Below are 13,837 nucleotides of genomic sequence, written 5' to 3'. Positions count from 1 at the left end.
GGCGGCTCTCAATCAGGTTTTCAAAATACTAATCTTGATCTAAGAGCTCCTATCAGTGCATAAGTGGAGGAAATGATTCATTTTTAGAGGCTTCTGGCTTGGGAAAGAAGAGTGGTCGTCAGACATAAAAAGAAGATCTAAAAGCTGGTCTGGCGGCCACTTTACTCCGGGCGCCCGGCCGGACCTGGACCTTTCCTGCGGGGTAACTGCGCTCATCCAGTCCTTCTGCCCTGTAGGCCTCTGGGCGGTGAGTCTACTTATGCGTCTCGGGCGGTTTGGAAGCCTTCGGTTGGGGGTCATATGTGGAGGTGGGAGGAGGGGATGTGCAGGTATTTGCTATGAATGTCAGGGCTGAGCGTCCCGTGGGTCCTGGGCCCAACGACCTCTAGGCCACTTGACAGGGGCTAGTACAGCGAGGGATTTCTCCTGCTCCGTGGCCCGGGTTCTGGGAGCTAGTGTCACCCCTCTTACCCACGCCCCTCCTCCGCTGGCTCGGACAAAGGAAAAGTTCGACTGCTGCTTTGCATAGTACCTCTTCCTACCTTAGGCGATTGTGCTAAGAGTCAGAAGGACTCTTTTTGTCTTCGTAGGGAGAGTTTTTAGCCCAAACTCCAACTGAGAACAGTTTTGGTCTAACGAGGACAGGCCAAAAAAACATCATCTTACATGTCTGCAGGGGGCAGAGGCATCTCCTTCTTTGGGGCGATTCTTACCTACTAACTGGAAATTTCTAGATGGACATCTCTCCTTTAAGTGAAAATCGGAAATTGCAAGTCCACACAGGCAGGACAACCAACACCCCTGAACGGGAGGGCTCTTTGCAAAGCCCGGGTAAAGAAAGCCAGAGAGACTTGGGAATGTGTCCTGTTAGGGACTGCCCGGCTCCCAGGCCAGCTGGGAAGCGTTGGGTGTGTCTCCCTAAAGCCGGAGGGGGTCAGGGAAGGTGTCTGGGTTCCGTAGAGCCAAGGCCTTGATTGGAGGTCCAGGGCTGGAGAGCAGGAACACCAACCCGCCCTGACCCCCACAGTTTCCACTCACCTCGAAGAGCTGCCTAATTGGGCTGTGAGCGGCTGCGAAATTTGTAATCGCCTAATAAGCCTTCCACCTCGGTAATTCTTATCAAAAGGCATAAAACTGATATTTTCACACTCGGCTTGCACCACAGGAGCCGTTTATAAACATCCTTCATCAGTGGGATGAAATTAAGCCTGCATTGACAGAGGTCTCCGTGACTCGATATTTAAAAGCAATAGATCCGAATTAGCAAATTATTACTTTACCTAGGGAAAGTCCCCACCAACTTGACTATTGAACCCTTTGCCTCTGAGCTCCTTGCGGTGAGTAACCACAGGTTTGAGGGAACTTAACCTGGAGTTTCCGAGGTACTCAAACAACCTCCGGAATCTCGCTTTCTGACCTGCTCCCAGCCCTCCCACCAGTGTTCGAGGATGCGCCTGGATCAGACGTGCGCAGACCTGGGCGAGGCACAGCTGGGGCCTGTATGAAAACGTGGTCACAGGAGAGATGCAGCCAGGATTCCCGGCCCACCGGCGAAGGGTCAGCGCCACCCGTTGGAGTCCTGAGCCTTCCTGGGTCCACAACCCTTGCTGACGCCCCCCCCCCCCCAGGTATCCGAGCCGGGGGCCAGACGGAGGACTGTGGAAGGGTGAAGTTGGGGGAGACCTCTGCGCGGGTAAGACGGCGCAGCTTCTGGCTAATTCTTGTGGCGACTTCATTACCCATGAAAGTAAAAACTCAGAGCCGAGGGCGCCCTGAAATTCTGCAGGCACATTTGCTTCAGGGTTGGGAGAGGGTACCCTTGGATTTTTGCCCATCCCGTCTAACCATTATTAATATTGACGGGAAAGTGACTGAAGGAGATCGTTTCCAAAGGTTTTTGCACAAAGTTGCGCAGCTCAGAACGTGCATCACTTTTCAGCGATGGAGGAGCGGGAAACTCGCTCACCTGGCGAATTACCGGCCCCAGGCTCCTTCTCAGACTGTGTCACCCCGTTCCCAGGGAAAGAGAAGTTCGCCTTTATTCACGCCGGTGGAGGTTGCCCAGACAAAGGTGTCCAGACCCTCGGTCTGGGGCCCACTGTCTCGCCCCCAGTGCGCACCAAGGCCTGGGCTGCGTGGGCTTAGCGGCGAGGCCAGCCAGCCGGGCACCGGACTTCGGGAGCGAACTAACTCGGAGACCCGCTGGCCCGGACTCGGCTCTCTGCCCCACCCCACCCCGCGGACGTTTGTTTTGCTAACTGCAGTCGGACGCGGCAACCCGGCCAATTGTCTCCAGCGGATTCACAGGTCCAACAACCGAAAAACAAGTTCTGTGCGGGAGAAGACCTACAAATGGGCTGGTTGTTTCTTTTCAGCCGGTGCGCTCGCGCCCTCCCTCCCCGCCATCCAGCACCCCCCCCCCTTCGGCCCAGGGCGGGAGTCCGGTCCCCAGGCCGGCTGAGGAAGGAGTGAGCTAAGGGTTCCTCGACAGATAGGGCGGGTGATAGAAGAGACCTGGGAGCCCTCGGTGGAGGCCGAGATTGGGCAGGGGGCCGTCTGGGACGCTCCTGGGCTCACTGCTACCGCGCAAAGCAGGGAAGCCCATTACACCATTTACTCACTGTGACATTTCCAAGCCGACAAGCTCGCCTTAAGCACGCTTGCGGTTTGAAGTTGCTGATTTTATAGGCATTTTATCTTTCAGAATGAGCAACAAGGCAGGACCAGCGGAAACCTGATTCGAACCTTTTTCTACAGCTCTCTGCCCACACAACTGAGTAAAAAACAAACTAGGAGGTGGAGGGGGGGGGGGGGGAGAGAGAGAGAGAGAGAGAGAGAGAGAGAGAGAGAGAGAGAGAGAGAGAGAGAGAAAACACCCGGAAAGCTGAAAACAAAACACCAGCAGCTCTGTAACCCCTTCTCCTCTGCCCCAAGTGTTCCTACACGTCCTAGGCGCTAGGGATGGATTTAGCCTGGAGGTCACTAACCTACCAGGAGCACGTTAACCCAAACCCTGCAGGCTTCCGGTCCTGCAGCCCCCTATTCCACAGGGATCCCTAAGAGTCAATTAAACCCGGCTAGGGAGGACAAGAAAGCTAAACTTGATCTGAGTGCAGAAACGTGGGCGCCAGGCCGTGTTTCTTGGGTGGAGCGGGGAGGGGAGGTGGTGGCCTGGAGCTTGCTGTATGGGCCTCCCATTTGCAGGCTTCAATCCGGTTTTGATAAGGGAACACCCAGCTCAGGCCGGCAGCCAGTGTGGGCGCACCCCACAGAAGCCTGGGTTGTCCCGCCCACAACCTCGCTGTCCCCGTCCCTCCCGGCCAGCAGTACCGCATCCAGTTGTTGCTTATCTGAGGAATCTCGTAAAAAAAAATGATGCTCTTTGTCTGCGAAATAATCTTGAGACATAACTTTGTAAACGTTAAATAACTTGGCCCTCGGCACAGGCCAAGGTTGAAGTTGGATCCCAGGTCAGGGCACACACGTACAAGAGTCAACCAGTGAATGCGTAAATAAGGAGGCAAGGAGTAGAGGTGTTTCTCTCTCCCCCTCTCTTAGCCTTCCTCTCTGTCTCTAAAATCAATCAATCAAAACAGCTAAATAACTTCACATGGATTTCTGTGACAGGAGCCTGGTTCTGGGATGGTGTCTCCTTTCTTTCCTTTCCTCTTTGCCTGTTCGCCTGCCTGCCTGCCTTCCGGGGATCTCGGGGCCTAAGGTGTTATTATAGGAAGAGTACAGGATTTGAAGTCAGTCAAATTATTTAACAACGTAACACTTCAGATTTCATCCGTAAAATGGAGATAATCGCACCAATAAGGTTGAAATGTGTTAACACATACATAGAGTAGGTTCTCCGTGAAGGCGCTGGCAGTGAATGCAATCTCCTCCGGCTCCTCCTGTCCCTCCTTCATTGCCCAAGAGAGGTCAGGATGCAGAGGCATCACCACAGGGGACAGGCCAGCGCTCCTCGGCACCCGCCTGAGAGTCCAGTTGGTCATTTCTCGGAGCTCACCAGGTTCGATCTCCAACGCCAGACGGCCTCTCGGCGGCAGCGGGGAGCCACCATGGCTCCCACTATGAACAACTTTTTCTCCCCTTTCGTCACTGGCTTATTTGGGAGTTAACCTGGCACATTTTAATGCTTAGTACCCCAACTTCTGTCAGTTTGTGCAAACATCTGAATGTTGTGAAAGTGGCAGTAATCATAGCTGTTTGCTTATTAGTTGTCAAAGGTCCTGCTGGCGCTGAAGTGCGTAACCCTACTTCAGTAACTTCCCTACGGCCACCTACCAGGCTGGGGCGGATGTGCCAGGCCCGGCTCTGTATTTTAAAGGCCGGCCTTGAAACGCTCCTTTATGCGCCCTCCTTGCAGTGAGTTCAGAAACGAACATTTCTATTAATAGATCCATTTGCCTCAACTCAAGATGGCTCTTTACATAGTCCAGTTGGCCTGGGTTTCGGCCCACACGCAGGTGGTCCAGCTGCCAGCCCCTTGCCTGCTCCGGCTTCGGCCCCAGCTGCAGGCATCTGATACCCAGAGGGAAAGAGCTCCCACTTCCACTCTGACTATGAGGCCTCAAAGAACGTAGAATGGTTTGGTGCCTCCAATAAAACAGCCACAGAGGAGAAAGAGGGGTCCAGTCCTTAAACCAGCGATAAAATCTCTCTCTCCTTTTCTTTGCAAATTACAGAACCCGCTGACTCATCATCAGCGAGTGAATCAAAGCCCGGACTGAACTAGTGGCCGCAGCTCTCCATGTCCCTCGCCTTCCTCGCAGAGGTCTGCGCTCACTTCTGGAGCTTCCCTTTCGGCTTGGACAGAAGTTCGGGTCACTGTGGAGCACCAAGCAGCATGGTGCTGGCTCCTGGCTGTGCACAGGTTGTCTCGCTGCGCCCTCTCTTCATCCTACACAGAAATCTTTAGAATAACTTTATGCTGCACGAACAGGTGAATAAAGTCGACCTCAGCAGGTCTTCCCGCAGCTGCCGATGGCGACATCCCGCTGTTTGGACGCTCTGGAACCTTGCTCAGTGGCTGGTGTCCGGCAGTGAAGGATGGCTTTTTGAAGAATGAAAATCTGCGCGTTCAGGGTACACAGAGGGTTTCTTCCTTTCTGTGCATTCTTTGTTCTAGCTTCCTACTTTTGTATATTGGCACCTTCTTGCCAGGAACTGAATCTTTTAATCCCTAGGAGAGCGAGGCAAGGAAGGGCATGGAGATTCGGATCATTTAAATTGTGGGAATTTCTCGGCTCCAGTTTTTGTTTAGGGCAAGGGAGTTGTAACGTCCAGTGCCTCCTCAGGTGCAATGGTTCATTTCGGGCCCCCTGGAGAATTCTTCAGATCTCAGTGTTTGCAATTAAATTGGAAACCCACTCTGATGTCTAAGATACCTCTAGTTACAGAGGGGAAGGCTTTTGGGAATTGGAGTAGGACGGTGTTGGACCCTAGTAGTCTGGGTAAGCCTCCATGGGGCCATTCTGACTACACACGTGGAAATACTGTGTTTGTTGGTCAGACATAAGTTGACCTAAGTTCTGGCCTGCCCCAGGGCAGGAAGGGAGGGCATCCCATCGGGATAGGAGCCGAGGTCATTTGGAGTTAGATGCTGGTGTTCCCAGGCCTCACTGGCCTAGAAAGGAGATGCATCACTGTTTAGTCTGTAAAACAGCAGAACAACATGGAGGAGAGGCGCAGGTGGAAGACCAAGTCTCGAGCCTGGAAGAGGTCTCTTGACCTGGGATGGTTGTACCACCCCTTGTGGTGTTGAATTTACTCTGACACTAGGGGGGAAAGCACTAGGCTCTATCTTGAAGACTTGGGTCTCTTGGCAGATGCACTAGGAAGGGTTGCAAATTCAGCCACAGCTGCTGCAGGCATGCAAAAGTGGCAAAAACCATTTTAAAGGTGTTTAATACCACCCATTTCCTTCCAATAGCTGTTCCTGCCTCTGGAGAGCCTGGGGGGGGGGGGGGGTTAAAGAATAACACCTTGACTGGGATCCAGCCCTTTATATTTTGCATTTATTATTGTTTTTCGTTTCAGAGGCACTGAAAACACAGGCAGCTGTCTCTCGCTCGTGAAGTTTTAATACATACGATGCCTTTTCGAGGCGGCGTCCTCCTTTCAGAATGCTTCTACCCCCCTTCATGATTAATTTCAGTGACACTGTGGGGGAAACCGCTCACATTAAGAAGATATCTGGATTGGTCCTTGTAAAGTTGTCCTTTAAAGGTCGGGTGGGAAAAAATAGTTGGTAAACTGAGCCATAGCTACTGATTCTTTACACTGCCCCTTCCCCCAAAGACGGTATATCTTTTTTCCTAAAAAGGCTTTTTGCATTTCTAGAGATGAATGTGTCCATGTGTGTAGCTACCCTTCAATAAGAAATACCGTCTATTGTTTAGCATCGCCCAGATCTCAAATGTGGTCACCTATATTCCCCACAGTCACCTGAGAGCTAAATATTATTCTGTCCATTTCACAGATGGGGAATATAAAGCTCACAGACAAGGCCCGAGTTCTTACGGAAAATTAGCGACAGAGTCTGGACTCAAGGTCTAAGGACTGTGCTAAGTATAAGGATATTTTGTGAGCCCTGCTGCAGGGCAGGAAGGGAAGGGCCCCCCCCCCCCAAAGTATCAGAAGCTAGAATCCTCTCTGGAGCTCAGGGTGGGGGCGCAGAGCTGGGGGTGCGTGTGTGTGTGGGGGAGGCTTGAGGGACTTGCCGCGCCCTCAGTTTTGCAGGGGTCAGGAGCCCTGGCGGAGCCCGTGGGGCAGGATGCGCTAAGGGTGGGAAGCTGCTGGGGGAGGGAGGTAGATGGCGTGCTGGGCGAACCCTTTCTCATCATCCTGTCCCTCTGGTCGTAAATATTGTTGCATTTCCTTGGTAACCCCCAAGCCCTAGGCGGAGGCCGGCAGGTCGCCTCCCGTGGGGGCTGAGACCCTTCCCCGCGGGCTGGCTCGGAGGGCGCCTGCCTTTGGAGGGCCTGGCCGCTTTCCCGGTTCCGCGGCCCCCTCGAGCGAGGTCCGCCGGCGGCAGCCCCGGGAAAGGCCGCGAGCGTCCCTGGCGCGCACGGTGCTCGCCCGGGAGGCCCGACGCGTGTGGGCACCAAGTGGGCGACGAGGGCGAACGCCCGGGAGACACGCTGTGGTCCGAAAGCGGGCGGCAGCCCCTGCGGGAACCCGCACCTCACGGACCCAAAGTCGGCAGAAGGCGGGAGGAGGGCGGCGCGCCCCGCGGGAAGGCCCGGCCGCGCTGTCGGGCTGCGCGCAGGTGGGTCCCGCCGCCCTCCGCGCCCTTTCCGTGGGCGACGCCGGGGGGAGGCTGGGGTTGCAGATGCGAAACGTCGGGCTTCGGGAACCAGACCTGCTTCCAGAGCTTCACGCTCCTCTCTCGGAGCAAGTAAGCGCCTGAAGGAGGCCCAAGGCCCGAGCCCTTCCCCTGGGCCGTCTCTGCCGTAAATAGGTAGGTGACTCCTGCGCACCTTTCACAGGTCCCCGCGCGGCGCAACCCCCGCCGGCCGCCCGCAGGGCTGTGGCCGCCGCCTGCCCGGCCCCCGGCGGCGCCTGGCTGTTCGGGGCGGCCGGGCTCGGGATGAGAGCCCCAAGCGGAGGCTGGCGCGGGAGACTCGCGGACCCCGCAGAGGCCCCCTTCCGGTGCGCAGGGTCCACGCAGCCGGGCAGCCGGGGAGCTGGGCCTGGGGTCCGACGGCCCGACCTGCCGTCCCAGGGGCAGGGCTGCGGCCCAGCCGGGGCCCCCCAGGAGTTCCAGTTTCTCCCACTTGGCCTTAGCTGCTGGGCAGCCGTAGGCATTCGGCCCATGGTACTTTCAACACTGCTGTGCAGGGCCTGGGCAAATACCGTGACCGCCCAGGGCCTTGCACACAGCTCGGTGGTGTGTGTGTGTGTGTGTGTGTGTGTGTGTGTGTGTGTGTGTGTAAGAGGAGGGGGAGGGAGGGGGAGAGATTTTTCTGGGCTGTTGAGACTATTTTTCAGTTTCAAATGATGCATAGGGGCCCTTCGATCCCCTAAATTTCTAAATCTAGGACTTGTTTTTTCTTTTATATGATTAGTTATTTTTAACGTGCATAAAAAATTGTATTCTTAATTTTAGCCCGATAAAATTTTAATAGCAATGTATAAGAGAAAGCCAAAGGGAAAATACTTGGATGCCGACCTTGATCTGGAAAAGTATCAGTAGCATTTCTTATTTGACAAGGACATGCATTTGTTCAGTCTTTATTCTTTTGTTTTTGTTTTTCAGCTGGCAAGGGCATCATTTTTAATGTATATCTCATGTTGATTGTTTCTGTTTGGGACTTTGGTCATTTGCAGCACATCTGCTTCTGATATTGTTCCTGTGTAAAGCACACACTATTGTGTTAGCAAGATTTTACACCATCTGTTTAAGAACATTCTTGCCAGTGCTATTTGATGCCCAGTTGAACTTTAGCCAAACTTCTTCATTTTATAATGTTCTCTCAGTCCTGAGCATATATCATATACTTTAATGAAATTATGCTTTTATACTTGCTGACAGACATCAGAAACACATTTGGCCAGGTCAGGCAGATTACCTAAATGTTGCATAGAGGGACTATATTAAAATAGTAAAGATGTTAAAAAGGAAAAATATTTGGAAACAAAACAATTAAATTAAAATAAAATAATTATCCAAATAAACAACTGTTACAAACAACTCCCCCCATTCCCCTACACAAGAATTGATGTGGCTCTTGGGAGTTAATATATAGTTCTGATGATTTATGTATTTCTTCATTATATATATTAAACTTAGGAATTTACATTTTTTTACATTATTCCCAATGGTGGAATAACTGGTTATAAAAATAATAAAATAGAATAACATTGTAATGTGACTGTATCAAATATATATTGAATGTAACACATAGAGATAAACTTAATCATTGAGTCTAAAGTGCAATTTTTTTTTTTAAATCTTGTGGCTACTCAGAAAGGTTTTCTACTGTATCATCAATAGCTAACAGACAATGATTCCTACTACTGAGCTCTTTAGAAGTAAAGTTATTTGTGACAATTCGAAAAAATTCAAGTATCTATATTTGCTATCTAAGCACATATATCTAATAGCAGCATGACTACAGACTGGAATCGGCTTGAAAAAGTGAATACTGGCTGTATGCTTTCAAATATATTTTCTAGAATATATTGATATATTGACCTATTTTGTTCACAGCCAATGTATGCACCCCAGTGTAAAGCCTTAAAATAATAATTTTGCATAATATTTTAGTTATAAGCCCAGAAATAGAAACCTTGACACAGGTTAATAACCATATGACATTCATTCCTGGAAATCAGTATTCTTCAATTGACAAAGAACTTTCATTTGAATGAGTTCTGCCCAAAACAGGTTGTCACGTTCTTCCAGTTGTTACGTGGACAGGCAAACTGCTTTTACTGCAGATGCTGTGATTAAAGGTGTGTCCATTAGACAAGTACTTAGGGGTGCATAGTCTCTTTCTCTTTGCTTCTTTAGGAAAACAAACCTTTGTTTTGGTATTAATTCCTAAATAAAATGTATCCTTGGCAATGTGGGTAATTGATTATTTATTCAAGACAGTTGGAATTCAGTACCTTCTTACTGTGAGATAAACCTGGTTATAGAAAGGGAACCAGTCTCATAATGTGTTGCCTTCTTATACCTCTAAAAACCTACTTATCAAGTTTTACATTTCCCTCAAACTGTTAATTTTGATATGCTGAAATATAACCTATAAATTTCTCTTTTAATAACTGATGTTACAAAAAAGCAAACTTTATGAATCTTCACATGTCTGGTTCCAATTAATCTGCTTAGACTATTTAATGGATAAAATAACAAACCTGATTTAGTCAATCTGGAGTTCTGCACCAATTTTCTATGTGCCTCTTTAAGGTCTAATGCCTTTTCCTACACATGTCTAGTTCATAGTTATAATCGTGTAAAATCTGGGATTAGAAGAATACTTAACTAGATGCATTTTCTTAAAAAAAAAATGTTGCATTTATATCAGTCTAAAAGGGAGATGGTCTCAAGAAAACTATACACATCTTTGTGAGTTCAATTCATGAAGCACCTACAATATTCTAGGTGCTGAGGATACAAAAAAGAGTGAGACAAGGGTGGTCCTTGTTCTTGGAAAATTCCCAGTCCATTAAGGAGACTGGCAAAAATACAGTTAGTTCATCCCTGCAATTCTATAATGATTTTGTTCTATTCCTTGGGCTTTGGATTGGGAAAGTATCAGATGAACTCATCACAACACTTTCTATATGTTTTTAATAAAGGCTGTTATTTATATAGAACAAAAGTGAACTACCCGCAGAAGGCTATATGGTCTCTGAGGTAACCTACCCTTTCTGTACTTTTTCAGTTGTGGGAAGGGAACAGCATTAACATGCTGTTTCTGAAACATCTGCTCAATTATTTTGAGTCTCGCATCAGAATTACTCCTTTGGTCTGTTGTAGAATCTGTTGAAAGAGTAGTGGTGAGGCACCATACCAGAGCTAGAAATTGTTTTAGGATTGTTTAATTCTAAAATCTGCAACTAATCTTTTCCTCTTCTCACTCTCTCCTACAAAATAATTTTATATATCTACGGCTGAAAACTTTTATAGATGATTGGAATAGAGGAGGATTCTATAAAGACTATCATTTAAGACAATGGATGGCTGAAGTGAGCATTTGCTGTCTTCCCAACATATATTTGCTAGCTTTGAGAATTAATCATCCCCAAACTACAAGGCCGAGTTTATTTTTCATACAAACACACTGGGGATTGTTTAGCAGACTATTTTGAAAAAGTCGAATGTTTTTGTTTATGGAAAGTTTTGTTGGGAATTTAGAGTAAAAAATGTAGATGTAAAGTAGGGTTTTTTTTAGTGCTATCAAGAATTACAGCCAGGTTAAATTTAATTACTGTTTCTAATACTTTTAGAGATTAAAGTATACTTTTCTTCTTCTGTGTGCACTGATGAGAAATATCAGGAGGGAAAGGAGCACTCATTTGATTGAATTAATTGAATGCCTTTTACCCTTGAGGAAACATTGCATTTTAATTTCTTTGGTTTAATCATGGTTTTTGGAGTGAGTCTGTATTATTTGTTCCTTTAGAGGATACTGCATCTTGTTTTGCCTCACCTTAATCACAGATCAGTTCATGTGATCAGTTGATTTCTACTGGCTGTTTTCAGACATTTCATTTTCGATGCTCCATTTTCCTTAACCCCTTCCTTTGTAGAGAGGCAGGATGTTGAAGTGAAAGCTCTTACAGTTGGAGCCTGCTGACCTATATTTCAGTTTCAGCCCCTTTGATTTTTACCTGCATGATGTTCTTGGGGAAATCATATAACTCTCTGAATCCCAGTTTCTCCATTTTTTGGGGTGGGGTGGGAGGGCAGAGATAAGGGTCATCAGAATAAGTTATAATTCAAAGTCTTCCAAGCTCTTCACTGATTTTCAAGAGCTTTCCTCAAGCCAGCTTTGAAATCTCAGTCATGATAGTCCTTCAGAAGGAAATTTTTCTTCAGGTTATGTCCCTGTGTAAGAGTACCACGACGTCCTAGTTTATTTGCTGAAGTCAAGTTGAGGCTTCACTCTGGTCTCTATCTCCCAGCAGTTCCTTCTCCAAAGCTAGATGAAATTATCTTAAGAAAAGTTAATTCTGACTTCAGTCCAAGGTATGAATCCAAGTCGAACAAAATGAGAAATTCCTAAATAGGCTTCCACTTCTCCCTCAACCTTTAAAGCTGAGTTCAAAGCTGCCCTGTCCTTGAGCATTTCCATTCAGGCTGGAGGTGGTTTCTCTTTTCTTTGAGCAACGCTACTCACTGAGTTGGGCAGTTGCTGGGTTAATTAGTTAGCACCACTGCAGGCACAGCTGAATGTGATTCTCCTTATGCTATAGCTCAGGCGTCTTATATTTGGTGATTCATCTTTAGAGTTTGGTGTTAAGTAAACCCCACTAATGATGCAGATGAGGCCGTGCCAGACACTGGTAACATGACCTAGTACGTCATTTGTTAAAAAGATCAACATACTCTACTTTATTACAAGACGGCTTATCACCCATCAGGAGTATGATATATATTTTTTCCTGGTAGTCATAAGGAATTTGGGCTGAAGTAGCCATCCTCTCTATTCGGTTCTCCTTAGTGGAGTTTGCAGGGCAGTAGACTAGTTAAAGATGAAGACTGTCGGCATGGAAGAGACTAAAGGGAACTAGGACACTGTAGGCTTCATCTGCAGCCTGATGATATTTTACTTTCCAAAAAGATGTCTTTGTAAAAAGTTACCCAGTATATTTCCTGACATTAATTATGGTGGTAAAAACATTGGCATGGCATGTTTTTTTTTGAGGTGGTCGACATTTCAATAGCAGCTGGGCAGAACAGACGTTTTTCATCCTGTATGGCTGGGATCTGCAGCCCATTTGACAACTGCAAGGAATTACTTCCATTCTCTGCCAGGTATAGATTATTTCCACATAAAATAATTCTGTATATATATGTATATATTTTCAACTCCTATAGAATGGTATATGAATTCATCTAATTGATCATCAATGTCCACTGCTGAAATATTAATAGGCGAGAGTGGCGGACTTTGCAGTTGCATTATCAATATCTATTCCATTCCTTACACCATTGTGCAGTAGTCATGTTGTTTGATTAGAATGGACCCTCGCCCTCACTCCAGGGATGGCAAACTATTGGACGTAAACTAGTCCTCACTCTGATGAATTCAGGGATGGTTACAGGACCTTAAGCTCTGTGAAGACTGGGAATCTGTTTTGTTCATGGCTGTTTCCAGCACAAAGAATAGTACCCGATAGACAGTAGGTGACCAATAAATATTAGCTGAAAGAATGGCTGAGGCAAGATTGCCTAATCAAAATGATTCTTGGTGATTTTTTTGATCCTCAGAATGTTGGAGAGTCCCTATTTTCTCCAGCTATAACTTAGGAAGCATGTAGCAAATGTAGCAAATCTCGCGGCCATGAAGGAAATGCCCAAGGACTGAGGGGAGCAAAGCTGAGAAAATGAGTGCGAAATAGCCTGTGTGTTAACCTGTACCTCCACATTACCTCTATGGTTTAAAATATCTTGAAGTAGATTTTTCAGTTCAACCAAGGGCATCCTAAATGATATATCGAAAATGGGTCAAGGTGTATAACACAGAACAGTTAGCACATTTATTAGCTCTTTTACTGTACATACTAATTCTTGAAGGCAAGGATTTAAAGACTTGAATATAAAACTACCATATGACAATCTTTTTTAAAAAAATTATCTTTATTGTTGAAAGTATTACGGATGTCCCTTTTTCCCCCTCATTGGCTCCCTCCACCCCTCCTCCCTCTCCTCCCGCCAATCTTTGACTGAATTGGGTTTCTGGTAAAAACTCCAAGACTTGTGAAATTTAAACAGTTTTCATGTTGTAGTTGAGCCAGAGGCCCTTTAACAAATCAACAAGTAGTTTAAAAATATAATTCTGTTTTCTAGATCCAGAGACTTGCTGAGAATTAGGTAATACATAGAAAACTAGATATTTTCCTTTTAGGTAAATTTTGGTTATGTAGCTTTTTACTTTCCCTGAATTTGAAATAATAAAAACATGTTTATTTATAATGCATGGTATACATAGTGCTAAATAAAACATTTGAAGTGGCTTTAATCTACTTACAAGATATAATTCTCTTTATTGATCAGAAATAAGGTATCTCTCCTATCTACCTTTTCATTATGTGTCCAAGATCTATTTGAAAAACTTTTAAATCTGTAGTAGAATTGTGGCCTTAGGCTCTC

The sequence above is a fragment of the Miniopterus natalensis genome, chromosome 9, assembly GCF_054644295.1.
Source record: "Miniopterus natalensis isolate mMinNat1 chromosome 9, mMinNat1.hap1, whole genome shotgun sequence".
In the NCBI taxonomy this organism is placed as follows: Eukaryota; Metazoa; Chordata; class Mammalia; order Chiroptera; family Miniopteridae; genus Miniopterus; species Miniopterus natalensis.
The sequence above is the reverse complement of the archived record's forward strand: the minus strand, read 5'-3'. Positions refer to the sequence as shown.